A 16053-nucleotide genomic window follows, 5' to 3' on the forward strand; every position below is an offset into this window, starting at 1 on the left:
AGCTGAATTTCAATGAGGGCATACCAGTCTAGCACATCGTGCGAGCTTCCCAGCTGGAAAAACAAAATCATTTGAACTCTGGGTTAATATTGTGACTAAACTGTTTATATTTATATGAGAAACACTTTTTAGATTAGCCATTTTTTATCACACCTCTAATGAGGTGTTACTAAAACTGTATTATAGGATTTATTTTCAGATGCTTGACACATTGGTTTTAGAGATTATTTTTCTTGAAGGGAGGAGAAACTGTTCAGATCTTATTAGTATAAAACCCATAATGTTGTGAAATGTGAATATATTAAGTAAAAGTCTTGCATTTAAATCTCAGTTAAACCTGTAAAAGCACGTTTTGGTGGGGGAAGAGAAAAAAGGATGTGAGGTATATCATTAACTCTTCTTCATCATCCTTAAAATGTATTTCTGACTGCCTGATGTAAGCCTGTTCACTGTTTCCTCTTTTTGGATCTGTGTTTGGTCTCCACCTTCTCCTGAAACAAATGGTCTGCTCTTCTGCTACTAGAAAGAAAATAATTTAAACATTCAGGTGTTAGAGTTGCTCCTGCAAACATTAATCAATACGGCGATTAAAAGCTTAATAGTTAGTGTGATGTGTTAAATGTAACAATGGGGCTGCTGTAGCTCAGCTGCTATATATTCTGTTATTTAATGCAATCATTAAAAAAAACAGTGTGATATAAAAAAAAAAGAAGGTTATTACCCTATTCATTAGGAGGCTTACGAGGGCTGCTCCATTATGGAAAAAATTATACTGTATACTGTTTTATTGATATTGAGATCACAATGATTAAACATAATTCCTCGTTGTTTTTATAACCTCTGCATCACATGCATCTACTGGACTCAAACACTCTTAACACCTTATTCTGACCAATCTGAAAAACAAACAATATATGAAGATAAATAAGTGAAACAAATATAAATAATTGTAATTTTACCCCAGCTCTCTCACAATGAACAAAACGAGCGCAACACTGCATGCGGCACTGTAACAGTTTAATCTTGATTATTTTACTTTCATGATCGTGGGAAACCAAAGTCGGAACTGAAATTGAAACTCAATTGATTGCCCAGCCCTCATGCTTACCCAAACCCAATTCACACGACTTGAAACGTTATTTAAGTTGCCCATAATTACTATTTTTTAACAGCATGAAACCCATACATCTAAAAACCTTCAACATTTATAGTGATTTAATCCTCTTCCTCTAAATAAAGACAACCTGTATATTAATATTGTATTATGAGTCTACTCTCCTGTGCTTACATTTCTTTTATCTGTAGCCTGACATAAAAGGAGATGATAAAAATAAAGATGCTAAAACGATGAAAAGGAGCTAAATTAAAGGCAAAAGCTTTTTATGTTTTATTGACGGCTTCTTGTTTGGTCACCTTCGTGTCTATAATTTGCTCTTATTGCGTGAAAGATTCAACTGTTTTGTAATTATTATGGTTATATCCATATTTATTCTATTTTTAGGAATGTCATTATGTAGAACTGGAGCCTTCCTGTAACAGAGCTCAGCTGCTGCTCAGCTCCAAATAAACGGCAGGAAGGACATGAAGGCAGAGAACAGGCTAGGTTTTTAATAACTTGTATTTAGAAAACAAAGATTTTAGTCGCGAGAAAGAAGAAAAAGTGTATTGGAGGGAAAATGCAGACATAATTAACCTGAGGGTAGTGCAGGGAACATCTGAATCTTAAATAATGGAATAAATAATGTAGCAAAGTTATTGAATGCGATGAATATTCCAGTCACGCTCTATTTTAGAATAAGATGGTACTAAATGAAAGGCTAAACTTGAATTATAATGTTGGCCTACTTTTTGTGACACATTTAACTTTCTTAAAAACTTCCTAGAGAGACTTTTCTGCTCAGAAAAACAACAGCATCATTTGTTCTTGCGCTTCATAATGTTCATGTTTATGTTAGAGGTACACATCCCTCCATTCAGTGTAGCAGTGATGATGTGCACAACAGAGGAAGTCAGGTGGCTGTTTAAGAGCTTCAAAGTCAGCGTAGGAACATCTGAGTGATGTCATAATGTCAGAACAAGGTCATAGTTCAACTACTGGATGGCGATTGCTGTAGTTCCCTGTTTACAGCCCATAGTCAACATTGCATTTTTTTAAAGCACTATTACCATGATGTTAATTCCCTAAACTAAAGGCATCAAAGTCATTTTTAGTCCTTAACCTAATCCATCTGTAACCACATGACGACGTATTGAATCATCAGTACTTATCGACTTTTACATTTTCAAATTCTTCTAAACATGTATGTGAACAAATGACATGTTTTTTTCTTGATTTAATAACTTCTTGACTTTCTGTTTGTTTAATATTTCTGGTGCAAAGTGAAACAACACTATCAAACACACTCAACAAGCCTATAGGACGACTGTGTCCAACCTGTTGTCATTACTTACTAGTACAGGTACAGGCACTTGGTCAGTGACCATGTTGTCAAATTGTGTATAGTTCCCCCTCTAGGCTCTTGTTTGGGTCTCCCAGCGTCATACTTTGTTTTACTGTGATTGTCGAGTGATGTAGTGTAAGGGTAGTGTTGGTGTACGGGGGGAGGCTGTTTAGAACTGTCAAACTCTAAACTATCACCAAGGAGTTGAGTTGGATACACCTATGTATAAGCAGACAGAGTCAGTGCTGACTTTATGTACAATGCAGTATAACAAAGTGTACCGTCTAGACCTGCTCTTTTTGTAAAGTGTCTAGAGATTACAGTTGCTATGAATTGGCACTATGCAAATAAAGATTGATTGAATCATTTTGATATGATAACAACTATTTGTAGGTATAGCAAAAAATCCAGAAATCACTTCCCATATAAAACAGAACAACAATAAAAGGAACTTATCAAACAACAAGAAGTTACCTTCTGTATGAACGTTGTGTACATGTCATTGTTCTGTAATGCACACAGACTATTTAAGTAGTGCTGGTGACATTACAAACCATTTGAACCCTAAGCTGAGCTGCCTCAAATTCAGCTATTCTCTTTCTTTGCTCTAACTGAACAATATACATGTTTTATGTATTATTTTTAACTTTCCTGCCAAGCCCAGGACAGGTAAAAACCTGTCTTCGAGGGTAGCTTAGACTAAAGTAAAAAGCATATTTTTAAATTTTCTTGTTCAAGTGGTTGGACATACAGTATAAAGTCTAATAGCTAGTTCACTGTGAAAGAAAAAGTTAAGCCCTGAAACCGACCCTGAAACTGACAGAATTTTCGCAATCTGAAATATAAACCTGAGTTGAGTAAAAAATTAAAAGAACCTCTTGTGCCTTCCCAAAAGAGTCACAATTACCTCCATCCAGCAAAAAGAAAAGAAAAGCATTACTCTGCCTCTTTTTGGCCTCCCTTTCCCTCTTAATATTCCCTGTCAAGAGAAAAAAGTGATAAGTTCCTCAAAAAGAACATTGAGAGTCTGCGAAGCGGGAGTATCTCACTGGAAATTCTTTATTTCTTTACTCTTTCTTGTGTTTGAGCTTTGTAGGGCATATTTTACACATCTAATGAAAAAAGTGAAACCAAGGCAACACTCCTGCTTTGTACAACTCCTTACCTTATTTTTCAGAAGTGTGATCGCACCTCCATGACTCATGCAGCATCCAACAGCATGGATTGTATCTTACCAACTAACAGCTGGCCAGTATTGCCCTGAGGCGCTTTCTAAAGATATATATGGTGTTCAAGGACACCCAAACATTTGTTGCCATATTTCCGCAAATTGAAATTGAGAAACTCTCCAAGGTACTCTACCGTACTATTTCCCAGTTTTGTCATCTGTCATGTTTTAAGTCATTGCAGCCATGCAGACTTTCTGTTTGTCTATTAAATAAGAGAAGAGTGTGTTTGTCTGTGTGTGTCTGTCTCGTTCACATCTAATCTCACACCGGTCTGCTTCCTCCATTAGTGATACAGTAGCCTCTGGACTTGCTGGCTATCTGTGTGTGAGTCTGTGTGTGTGTGTGTGTGTGTGTTTGTCATGGTGTGTGTTGCGCTGTTAAGAGTTTAGCCATGAGTCCTGTCAAAACCTCAGCAGCGAAAAGAAAAGACAAACAAGGCGTGAAACAGAAGAAGACGTTACGCACTACAACTGTTCAAATTGTGTGTGTGTGTGTGTGTGTGTGTGTGTGTGTGTGTGTGTGTGTGTGTGTGTGTGTGCGTGTGTGTGTGTATGAATCCTTTGTGTGAAACCTCAGTGTTTTGGCCGTATTTAGGCTGATTTACAGTAAACAGATGAGTTTGAAATTCTGTTTATCTGGTGTCGGGTAGGGGTTGGTTGATGTTTGGTGGGAGACGTGGGAAAGACAGAAGAGGCAGAGCAGCTCAGTGCATACAATGATCTATTTATCAATTCCCCATCCTCTTCCTCTCCTCTCCACCCATCCTCTCCTCTCCTCCTCCTCTTTCTCCTCCTCTCCTGACTGGCCTACTTGCTTATCCTCTTCAGAGCACTTTAAATTCCACTTACTATTTTTTTGGGTTGCAGCATCGTCCCTCTCCCTTTTTCTTCCACCTTCATTTAATTTCTGGTCGATTACTCATCTTCCCTGCTACAAATAAGATACAGTAGAGACAACTGGCTGCCTCCATCTCTTTCCCGTCATTATCCAGTCCAAATGTGTGTGTAAATGTGTTTGTGTGTGTGTTTGTCTCAGGATGAAGGAAAGAGAGAAGCAAAGAGGACTATACAGAAGGCTGTAATAACTGAGGCATTGTTGTTCTTAACATTGCACTGCTGTAATTCTTTAATTATTGTCTAAATATCGAGTCTTAAATAAGTGCTTTGAAGTTGATTTTGAAGAAAAACATGACAATTTCCCGTCTCGATTTTTTTTAAATAAAAAATTGCATCCACTGAATGTAGAACTTCGTTAGTCTGCAGTCTGTTAAATCGAGAAAAAAAAAGGGCAGAAAGAGAAGAGGGTGGGTGTCGGAAAGGTAAGGATTAAGACTGAACTTTAGAAAAGTTTAAAAGCCATGTTTGAGCTTAATGCCAACGGCAGCCTGGAAACCCGTCACAAGGCATACTTGTGTTTTCTTAGCTACAAGGTGTACGAAGTTCAACATCTTAGTTTAATGTTAACACATGCTAACATTTGATATTGAACACAAAGTACAGCAAATATTGATGGATATTGATTTTTTTGGAGGTTATTGGTGATTAATATAAGTTGGCCTACTGTATAGACTTACATGCAGTGATGAAGCTGTAGCAACAGTTACCGTTAAGCTATAGCTAAAACAGAGATTACCATCAGGGCTATGAAAATAATATGGTTTTTACTAACTTCATGTCTTCTTTAATCAATTTTAGCTGTGAAACTGTGTTAGGTGGGGGTTGTTTCTGTTTGTATAAATCCAATGAAGAAATCGTGAAACAGACTGGAGATTATAACACCGTTTAATCGGCCGAGGTCAGACAACTTCATCAAACAAGCACGCTTCCAAATCACTTGACTGACAAAGTGCTGACAAAGTAACAGTGTTCACAGTGCTGCTTATATTCTGTCAAAAAGGTGCAACCCACAAATTCCTTTCCATTTGGGTACATCACCATAAAACAATAAAGATGACATGACACTGATTTGTATACGTAACAACTGTAGACTCTCTGTCTAGCAAACAGTTGCTGACAACATATGCTTGGCTCCTATCCAAACATAGATCTGCTACTACTTAGGTGCTTCACTCATATAAGTTACAGCTTCAGACACCTAAAAGTAGGAGTGTTAACAGGTGGTAGGCAGACTTGATTAATACATTTCACGAAGTTACAAGATTAATGAATTTCATGAAAATTCGTACTAACAGTTCACCCTTTTTTATTTAATCTTTTTTTTTTTTGTCTTTAAGGGAGAAAAAGTTTTAATTTTCCTAATAGGCGCTCACCATCACCTTCTACCAGAGTATGGTCCCTGTCTTGTACCTATAAGACTTCAAAATCATTTTATCATTGTTCGAATAACATAAAAATGTTTTAAGAGTGGTTGGAAATTACAGGTACAACTCATAGACCATAAACTCTCTTACAGGGGTCCAAAACCTTATTTCTAATACTTTATTTTGAAAGAAATTAGGATGAAAAGAACTCCTGCGTATTTAACCGACTAAACAGAACAGGTGGTAAACCCTATATTATTTAATTGATTGTTGACTTTTAGGGAGAAACCCAATCCATGTTCTGCCTTTTCTTTTCTTTTTTATGGTGAGTCACAGCACATCTAAAACAAAATCAAAAACATTCCATACAGTCAAACCAAAATCTAATACTTATATATCACATCCCTCTTTTTTTTTATAGTTATTACCAAGAACTAAAATAATTCCTCAAATTTGCATGTTAGAATGTTTCCTCTGTCGTGGAAGTCTCAGGGTACTCCAAAAATAAATAAAATAAAATAAAATAAAATAACAAACAAAAACACTTGCTAACTACAAATTAAAAAAATCTTACCTATTGCGCAAAAAGAAATACAATTCTAACCTTCCTGTCTACCCAATAAACAGGAGAAAAGTGTCTTATTAAACAAAAAATAAAAATAAAATAATGAAATAATGAAGTAATGAAGCCCCAATACTTCCATGGCAAAGGGCGTGGTATTCTCTTCTACTGTCCGGGTTAACTTTACATCTTCATCATCCTATTTTGGTGATGTAAAAGTTTGAGGTGCAGGGTATCCTTGTTCAGTCCACATTATTGATGTATGAATCAGAGTTAGAGTCCGAAAGGGAGATTGATTCAGAACTGTCTGGGTGGGGATCCCTGGGCACCGTCACCGGCGGGCAGTAGAAGGCCACGTTCCCAACAGGATTTTGAACCATAGTTAAATTAGTAACTGAGTTGACAGATCTTAAAATCAATGCACGAAAAATAGGAAAACAACAACACATGATAACAGAAACTATCATCATGATCGTAAAAAGGGGTACAGCAATACTCAAAAGCCAGACCGTTAAAGGATTATTTTTGAACATATCAAAGAAATTTTCCAAAGGTTTTAAGTTATTATATCAAGTAGATTGACCGGGGTATGATTTAACATGCCCATTTCAATGTATGGCTCTTGAGTAAAGCTGCGTCCCTGGTATTTTCGAGTAGGTGTGACATAGTCCAGAAAAGAAGAAACAAACAAATAGAATGTTATTGCCCCAAATATCATTGTGAGATTACAAACAAGACATTTTCTGAAATATTTGTACATGTGAATCAGTCTGTACTTCCCTTGTTCAGGAAGAGGTTGTGCCACGTCATTGCTTCCGATGTTGACGGGATCACAGTCTCTGATTCCACAGCTTCCATTACAGTCTGCGGGGCAGCCTTGACCCTGGATGCATGTATCCATTGCGGTTGTCCTTTGATTTTGACTGCCGTTCTCGTCACTAGGAGTACTTGTGTGGGTGGTCCAAAGCGTGGCTCGCCCTCTTTTGGTTTAAGGCTGCGCACTAGGACTTGGTCACCCGGTTGGAAGGCATGTATGGGGGTCTCGGCTGGTGAGGGAAGGGACTCTATCACTTGTCTGGAGTACTCGGAGACAAAAGAAAACAAATGCTTAACATACGTCTGTTGTATTTCTTGTAATTGTGTCAAATCAATAGCTGGTTTTTCATGCATTATAACACCTAGAGGAAATGGTCGACCCATTAATACTTCATGTGGAGACAGTCCAGTAGTTTTGTTAGGCATAGATCTAATTGATAATAGGGTTAATGGTAATGCATCTACCCAAGTCATTTGTTTTGACTGATGAATTTTAATCAATTTATCTTTTATTGTACGATTAGTACGTTCAACTTGACCAGAACTTTGAGGTGAATATGGAATATGAAAAGTCCATTTAATACCCAATGCTAATGCTAGTTGCTTAGTTACTTTAGAAGTAAACGTTGTGCCATTATCGGAGTCAATGCCTTGAGGAATACCAAATCTAGGAATAACATGTTCCATTAAGCACTTGACTACTGTTTGAGCATTTTCCTTTCTCGTGGGAAAAGCCTCTGGCCATTTTGAAAATCTGTCTACTATCACTAAAAGGTATGCGTAACCTTTTGCCTTTGGAAGGTGTGTAAAATCAATTTGCAATTGTTGAAAGGGTCCCTCTGGTTTAGGTAAGTGTTGTCGTTTAGGTGGATTTACATGTGGATTGCATCTAGCACAAATTAAACATCTTTGAGTAAATGCTCTGGCATGTTGTTCTATTCCTATTGCATAAAATATTTTGGAAATATATTTGGTAATAGCTTTGTAATTCACATGATTTATTCCGTGTACATAGGCAATGAGAGTGTCATAAGCTAGTTTTGGTAATACAACACGTTCGTGTAAATCTTTCCACAAGCCATCATTATCCTTGCAACATCCTTTGTCTTGCCACAATGTGACTTCAGACTCTTCAGCCTGATTTTGGAATGTTATCAAATCCGTAATAGTAAAAGGTGGATCAGAAATTGTCGTAACAGGCATTTCAGTATTCAACCAAGGTGGGAAAGAAGCATGCATTGCTGCATCTTTAGCATGTTGATCAGCTAAATTATTTCCTCTAGCTATATCTGAGTCACCTTTTGAGTGTCCAGCACATTTAATTATAGCTATTTGCTCTGGTAGCATTAAGGCTGTCAATAAATTCTTGATCAATTCAGAATTCAAGATTGGTTTTCCAGCATTTGTTATAAAACCTCTGTTATTCCATATTTTGCTAAAGTCATGAGCGGCAGAAAATGCATATTTAGAGTCAGTGTAAATAGTAACTGTTTTATTCTCAGCTAATATACATGCTCTAGTTAATGCGATCAATTCCGCTGCTTGTGCTGACAATGATGGCAACCGATATGCTTCCACACAACGGTCTTGATCATTGACAATAGCATATCCTGAAAGAATAGTATTATCATTTGGACGCATTGAGGATCCATCACAATATAGAACAAGATCATTATGTTCTAACGGTGTTTGTTGTAAATCTGCTCGAATGCTTGATGTGGAGTTGATTAATTCCATACAATCATGTACATAATCATTTTCTTCAGGTTGAACACCATGCAATAATGTTTTCAAATTGTTCGCTGGATTTGTACAAGTTGTAGTTGAGATAGTCAAATTCTGTGTACCTGTTAGAATGTGTTCATAATTACTACGTCTTTGACTAGTCATGTGTTGTGTAGTAATATTGCGCAGAATAATATCTACTGTGTGAGATGTATGTAAAATCATTGGATGACCAAGAACTATAGTTTGTGATTTTTCAACCATTATGGCAGCAGCTGCAACGGCTCGTAAACATGGGACCATGCCTTGTATTATTATTGGTAAGGTTTTTGAATAATACGCCACTGGTCTCATTCCACCGCCGTGCACCTGTGCCAACACTGCAGAAACAACTTGTCCATCTTCAGCAACATACAAATGAAATGACAATTTATAGTCTGGAAGTCCAAGTGCTGGTGCACTGCAAAGAAGAAATTTAATGTGACGAAAAGCATGTTTCATTTCTTCAGACCATCGTACTGTTTCAGAAGCTTCCTTTATTGTAGCCTTTCGCAAGATGGAATCATGTGTAGCGTATTCAGCAAGCCATGCTCGACAATAGTTAACAAGTCCCAAGAATGACAACATCCCTGATTTTGTCTGTGGTCTTTCAATGTTCATGATAGCCTTTATTCTGTCAGGGGATAAATATCGGCATCCATCCTTTAGAACGTATCCCAAATAATTGACCATTGGTAGGCAAAACTGAAGTTTTGCAAGTGATGCTCTATGTCCTCCCAAAGCAAGATGAGTCAAAAGTGCCAAAGAATCTTGTATGCAGTCCGATTCTGTAGGAGATGCGATCATGATATCGTCACAATAGCACAATAGCGATGATGGACCAGGTAAGACCAGTTGCGATAGATGTGCATTAACTGCAGCCGAATAGACAGAGGCTGAATCAATAAAGCCCATGGGTAGCCTTTGCCATACATACTGTTCACCTTTGAAGGTAAATGCAAACAAATCCTGTGTGTTTTCATGAACAGGAATTGAAAAGTATGCAGAGCAAAGATCTACAACTGTGTACCATTTAGAGTCCGCTGGAAGTGCTGCCAAAATGGCGTTTGTGTCTGGTACTACCGGTGCCATAGGAAAAACAGCTTCATTAACTTTCCTTAAATCTTGTGTGAATCGATATTTATTAGTTCCAGGTTTCAAGATTGGGTTTATAGGTGTATTATTTTGTGAACGTCTTTTAATAATTACTCCCTGTTGTAATAAACTTTCGATAACTGGTCGAATTCCTTCTTCTTTTTCTTTAGATAATGGATATTGCTTTACATAGACTGGATATTTTGTGTAGTCAATGTGAGCTTCATAAGGTGGGACGTTCAACAGTCCTACATGATTAGCATGCAATGCCCATAATTCAGATGGAACAGAAGTCAATACTGAAGGAGGTTTTAACAAGATTTTCGTTTTTGTTTCAGCAATTTGAATTTGTGGTTTGATCTTATTAGATGAATCTTTTATGAAGAAATGTGTTGGTTTATCTCCATACGACCAAATGATATAGTCTTTATTTTGTTCTTCATTATCCGGAGTTAAATCAAGATGTTGATAACAAGATTTTAGCAAATAAACAAGGTCGGTAAAATTGTTTTGAATCGCACACACAAAGAATTCAATAATTCCAGATGCATTTTTCCACAACAACAAAATACCATGTGGAGAAATATAAAAGCACTGTGGAATTTCTTCCATGTGAGCTTGATCAATCCTTGTATTAGAAAAAGGTTGATTAACAGGCTTCATCTTCAAAATCTGAGCTGCTACAGCTGCCTGACATGTTGCTAACCTTTTTAGTCCTTCCATTGTGAATAACTTGTTGAGAAAATCAACATTTACCAAAACAGATGTAGCTTGATGTGATTCACGAATAATATCCGAAAATAATTGATATGCTTTATTTGTTGGTATGTGGATTTCAACACCATCAGTTGAACAGATAATAGTAGCATTGAGTTTACTCAATAAATCACGCCCTAATAAGGACATGGGAACAGTAGAGCTTACAATGAATGAATGATGAAGTTGTATTTCATCCAATTCTATTTTTAATGGTATGGATAGTGGTTCAGTTTGTGGGACACCCGTGATACCGACAGACTGGATGGTTTTTGAAGTTATAGGACATATCAAATCCCTTTTATTCAAACAAGATATTGTTGCTCCAGTATCAACTAGAAAAGGAATCTTTTTACCTGCAACATACAAACTTAATTGCGGTATGTCAGAAGGTGTGTTAGAAATCTGAAATTGTGGAACATTAATTAGGAATTTAACGTTACCATCCATGTCCCTCTGTCGGTTGTCCTATTTTCTCCATATCATATCAGCTGTTTTATTTGCATGTTCTTCCCATGTTTGTTGTTGGTTGACACCAAAAACTGGTTGACCTGTCTGATAGGAAACAGTTGCATTCTGATGAGGGATTGTGGATGATTGTGGAGTGTGAAATCCTCTTGCATCTCGACTCTCATTTTGCCATTTTAATTTACACTCTCTGGCCCAGTGACCCCTCTGTGAACAGTAAGAACATATGTCTGACATGTTCCTAAACATCCTGCCTCTTCTGTTGACACCGTTGAATCCTCTTCCTCTCTGAGAGAATTGGTATGCACCCTGTGCATTCATGGGTGGTCTCATTTGTGCTGTGTTGTTGTAACCTCTATTAACACCTCTACCTCTCTGAGTGTAGTCTTGAAATGCTATGAGTTGTCCATCTGTCTCAGAAGGTGTTTGAACAGCTTGCGTTATAGGTTTATTTGTGCCAAATAATCCTATAGCATCTAATTCTCTAATTTTCTTCAACAGATTTGTTGGACTCAAGGAGTACACGTTTGGTGCGGACAATTTTAGAGTATATGCTGATTGATCGCCTATGCCGTTCAAAAGCATTGAAGTGAAGAAAGGATCTTCTTTGTCAGAAATTTCTAATTTAGCTTGTTCTTTCCAGCATTTCTGAAATCTGGATGCATAATCTGACATTGGTTCATTAGGTTTACGTTTACAATTCAAGATCTGTGTAACATCTCTATCTTGAGCTGCGTTCTTATGCAAGAAATCTTTCAGTTCCTGAATGTGGGTGTCCTTATGTTGTTTAGTCAACCATGGAAACTTCTTTTCCAATTCAACTTCACCAGCTAAAGGACCGTCATGTTCATAGCTTAATGTATCACATTCATCAATCAATGTATCTATTTTAATATTAGGCATTAAAGTAGAAAGGATATAGCGAAGATCTTTCCCAGACATTGATCCATGCGTCAACAAAGAGCTCCACCAATTGATAAATCCTTTTGGATTAGTTAATGGCGGTGGTGCATCCTGAGTGATTCTAGAGATATCAACCAAAGTCAAAGGTTTGTTGATGACTTTGTCGTCAAAAACTACAAGTGGAGCATTGATGTTTGTAGAACTTATTGGTTCATTAGCACTCATTCTAGCTTGATCTCCTATTTTATCTTCTTCTACAAGTTGTTTGAATTTCAAATATGCCTCACGGACATCGCTGTCAGAAACGGTAGAAAGAATGCCTTGCACAATTTTTGAATCAAATGGTTTTTGAAAGTCAATCCGGTCCTGTCGCTCAGCTTGGAATCGTGCAATGATAGCATCAAAATCACAAAAGAGTCTCTTAGCTACAGGATCTACATCCTGACCTGTTTTCAGTACGGTAAAGATCTTTTTAAATTCACTCATAATACATTCTCTGATGTATTTAATTTGTTCCCTGATAATGAGATCTTTGTCACCACAGTATCTTCTTTCTATAGATTCAAAGACCTTTCTGCCATTCTTTAACCATGCAATAATACATTGCATTCTCCAGGCTTTCATTTCATTTGACACCATCTGTTTAAATGGAAACACAATCGTAGGAGTGACATTCCGAGTAAAGACATCTTTCTTTGGACCTGTATCAGTCAATGCAGAGTATGCAAACAGCCAGTCATAAATGTCATCATCCTCAGCTTGACATGCAGCAACAGCTCTGTGTGTGATATCTGATCTGTCATGTCCTGAAGTCTTTGCATGTTGTTCATCTGTACCACTACGACAACTATTCTGTATGTCATCTGGATGAGTTTGCAACATTGTAAAGTCAATGTGTTTGGTAATTCTATGCTTCTTTTTATCCTTAGTATGTATGTTACCAGGCCATTGAGAACTCATCAAATCCCAAGCTTCGAATACAGACAACATGTAGTCTTTATCCCACAGTGGATCACACACTGAAGTGTTCTCAATCAAGTAACCACGTACTAGATCCAGTTTCCGTTTATCAAAACTGCCTTCTATGGGATAACGATTATCAGTCCATGCAGCCAAAGAGCTCAGATATGGTTCTACATAATAAAAACCTATTTTGCTCTGGATCCACTCTCTCGGAGTCATGCCACTAACAGGTTTATCTGGTAGCAAAGTTAAATGCGGATTGGTTTTCAACAAGGCCTTCATGGCTTTCCGTTCCTTTCTTGGCAAATCAAGTTCAGATTTATTTTTGATAACAGTTTGATTGCATGTTGAGGTTTTACTATTTTCATTGCCCATGATGGTATGATTCACTTAAATTTGGATTTATTTAGATAGGTCTATTTAGAATGTATGGAATATGATTAAGCAAGTTTTACGTGTCACATTTTGTCTAATTTTTTTTATTTTTTTTATTTATTATCTTTGTTATGTACCGGTACTTTAATTTAATTAAATAACAATGTTAGTAGTTGCATGCATTCACAACAAATTAATATATATAACGTGCACTTGTATAAATTGTGCTATAATATCAGTCTGTAGAAAAAAGATAATAATTTGGTTTTGACAATTTGTAATTTTAATTTAGTTTTCTGGACAGTATGAAAAACAAAATTGCAATTGCTCGAGACTTTTAAACGAAGACAAGACAAGACAGTTGACCAGCAACACATATTAGGCCTACGTCAGTCATTTTATCCATTTCCTTTATTAATTAGCCAACACTACGACCCTGAAAAGATCCGCCTGCAATCTTTTTGATTCAGTTCGCAAGTTGCTATAAATGACTCTCTTTATTCCATATTCTTCCATATATTTCTGTATCGATACTTTTTCCATAAAATCCTTTTTCCATAAAAATCATCAGCTGCTATCACTCTCTCATTAATTGATACAATTTTACGAAGGGTTTCTACGCATTTTTATTCTGCAAGCCTACCCCTACAGCTAAGTATTAGCTGCGCTAGTCCCCTGATTTATAAATAAATTTAACACCAAGGTTTTAAAACATGCAAACCTTTGCAGCACTGCCAGTGTCCACACTGCAGATTATTCTATGTTCCTCATAGAAATTTTCACAACATCACATAGATATTCCATCACCCAATGTCAGAACAAGTCGTATCAGAAAGTCGTCTAATGAGTGTGTTAGTAATACCATGTATAACATAGACAACATAACAATGACATAAGCAGTTTTATACCTCATATAGTCCAGAAATGTAACACTTTGAATGAAAATCAAATGCAGTGTACATATATATGTCCAATCTTAATATGAAATAAATCAATAATTATAGAAACAGCTCCCAACAGGTCTTTTAACAGAGAAACAATACTTCCTCCAGGTAAGCAGAAAGATGATTTGCTTACCTGGATCTGAAGTGATCACTGTCGACTGTTCGTTGACGCCACTGTTAGGTGGGGGTTGTTTCTGTTTGTATAAATCCAATGAAGAAATCGTGAAACAGACTGGAGATTATAACACCGTTTAATCGGCCGAGGTCAGACAACTTCATCAAACAAGCACGCTTCCAAATCACTTGACTGACAAAGTGCTGACAAAGTAACAGTGTTCACAGTGCTGCTTATATTCTGTCAAAAAGGTGCAACCCACAAATTCCTTTCCATTTGGGTACATCACCATAAAACAATAAAGATGACATGACACTGATTTGTATACGTAACAACTGTAGACTCTCTGTCTAGCAAACAGTTGCTGACAACATATGCTTGGCTCCTATCCAAACATAGATCTGCTACTACTTAGGTGCTTCACTCATATAAGTTACAGCTTCAGACACCTAAAAGTAGGAGTGTTAACAGGTGGTAGGCAGACTTGATTAATACATTTCACGAAGTTACAAGATTAATGAATTTCATGAAAATTCGTACTAACAAACTGTTAATTTTTAATTGGTCGGTCACATTTGATGTTTCTGATGAGCTCATTTAATGAGCTGTGCTAATTTGCTTGCATCTTCGATAAAACAAATTTGCTGACTTGTATCGTCTCACCACTGGTCAGATGATCGACTTGAACACAATCATTAGCTCTTGATTTATCCGGTACAGTTAAATAAAGTTTTGCTTTAGTCATTTTAAACCACAGACAATCATAATGAAATAATAAACCTGTCTCAAACTAATGCCCATATTAACTTGTAAAATAAAACATTAGTATACTTGCCCCTTGGGAAATCACAGAACTAGAAAACCTCCCACTCTATATTTCCCCAGCAACACCATACACATCAAGACATAAACAATATATCTTCATGCTTCATCCATGTTAGCTTTGCACCATTAAACTACTGTATGTAGCTTTCCTGTGTGACACATACGGGTTCTCTACTCTAGCCTAATTCTAAATAAGCACAGTGATTCTTGATGTAAAACTAACTGATATAGTGACTTAATGATATCACTAGATGAAAAATTGATAACATAACATTTTATTTATCATGGATAGCTTGTCAAACATGTACCTGTTAGTGATGAAAGAAGAAAAGTCATTCTGATTTATTTCCTAGGTATATGAAAGTCGACTTTTATGGCATCCATCAAATGGATGGTTCAGGTATTTCAGTCTTGACAAAGATGTTGTACCTTCCAAACATACCAACAAATCCCCAAAAATGCAATACTCTGTATCAGAAAACTACATCTTCTCTGCCTTGTCTTTAACCCGTATTCTCAAGCTTTTTCCGAGAAAAG

At 36.7% G+C, this 16053-nt stretch overlaps 1 protein-coding gene and 1 long non-coding RNA gene across 3 annotated transcripts in view; one reads left to right on the forward strand and one right to left on the reverse strand.

Annotated features, from left to right (window-relative positions):
• The window catches only part of LOC109991487 (protein ELFN1-like), a 129967-nt gene that overhangs the window by 50832 nt on the left and 63082 nt on the right, over nt 1-16053 (forward strand). The window lies entirely within an intron of this gene.
• LOC136179404 (uncharacterized) lies at nt 5434-15229 on the reverse strand. The gene is made up of 2 exons (XR_010666527.1): nt 14710-15229; nt 5434-7575 (listed from the first exon to the last, which is right to left on the reverse strand). It is a non-coding gene; the product is annotated as an uncharacterized lncRNA (long non-coding RNA).

This window comes from Labrus bergylta, chromosome 1, assembly GCF_963930695.1.
Source record: "Labrus bergylta chromosome 1, fLabBer1.1, whole genome shotgun sequence".
NCBI classification, from domain to species: Eukaryota; Metazoa; Chordata; class Actinopteri; order Labriformes; family Labridae; genus Labrus; species Labrus bergylta.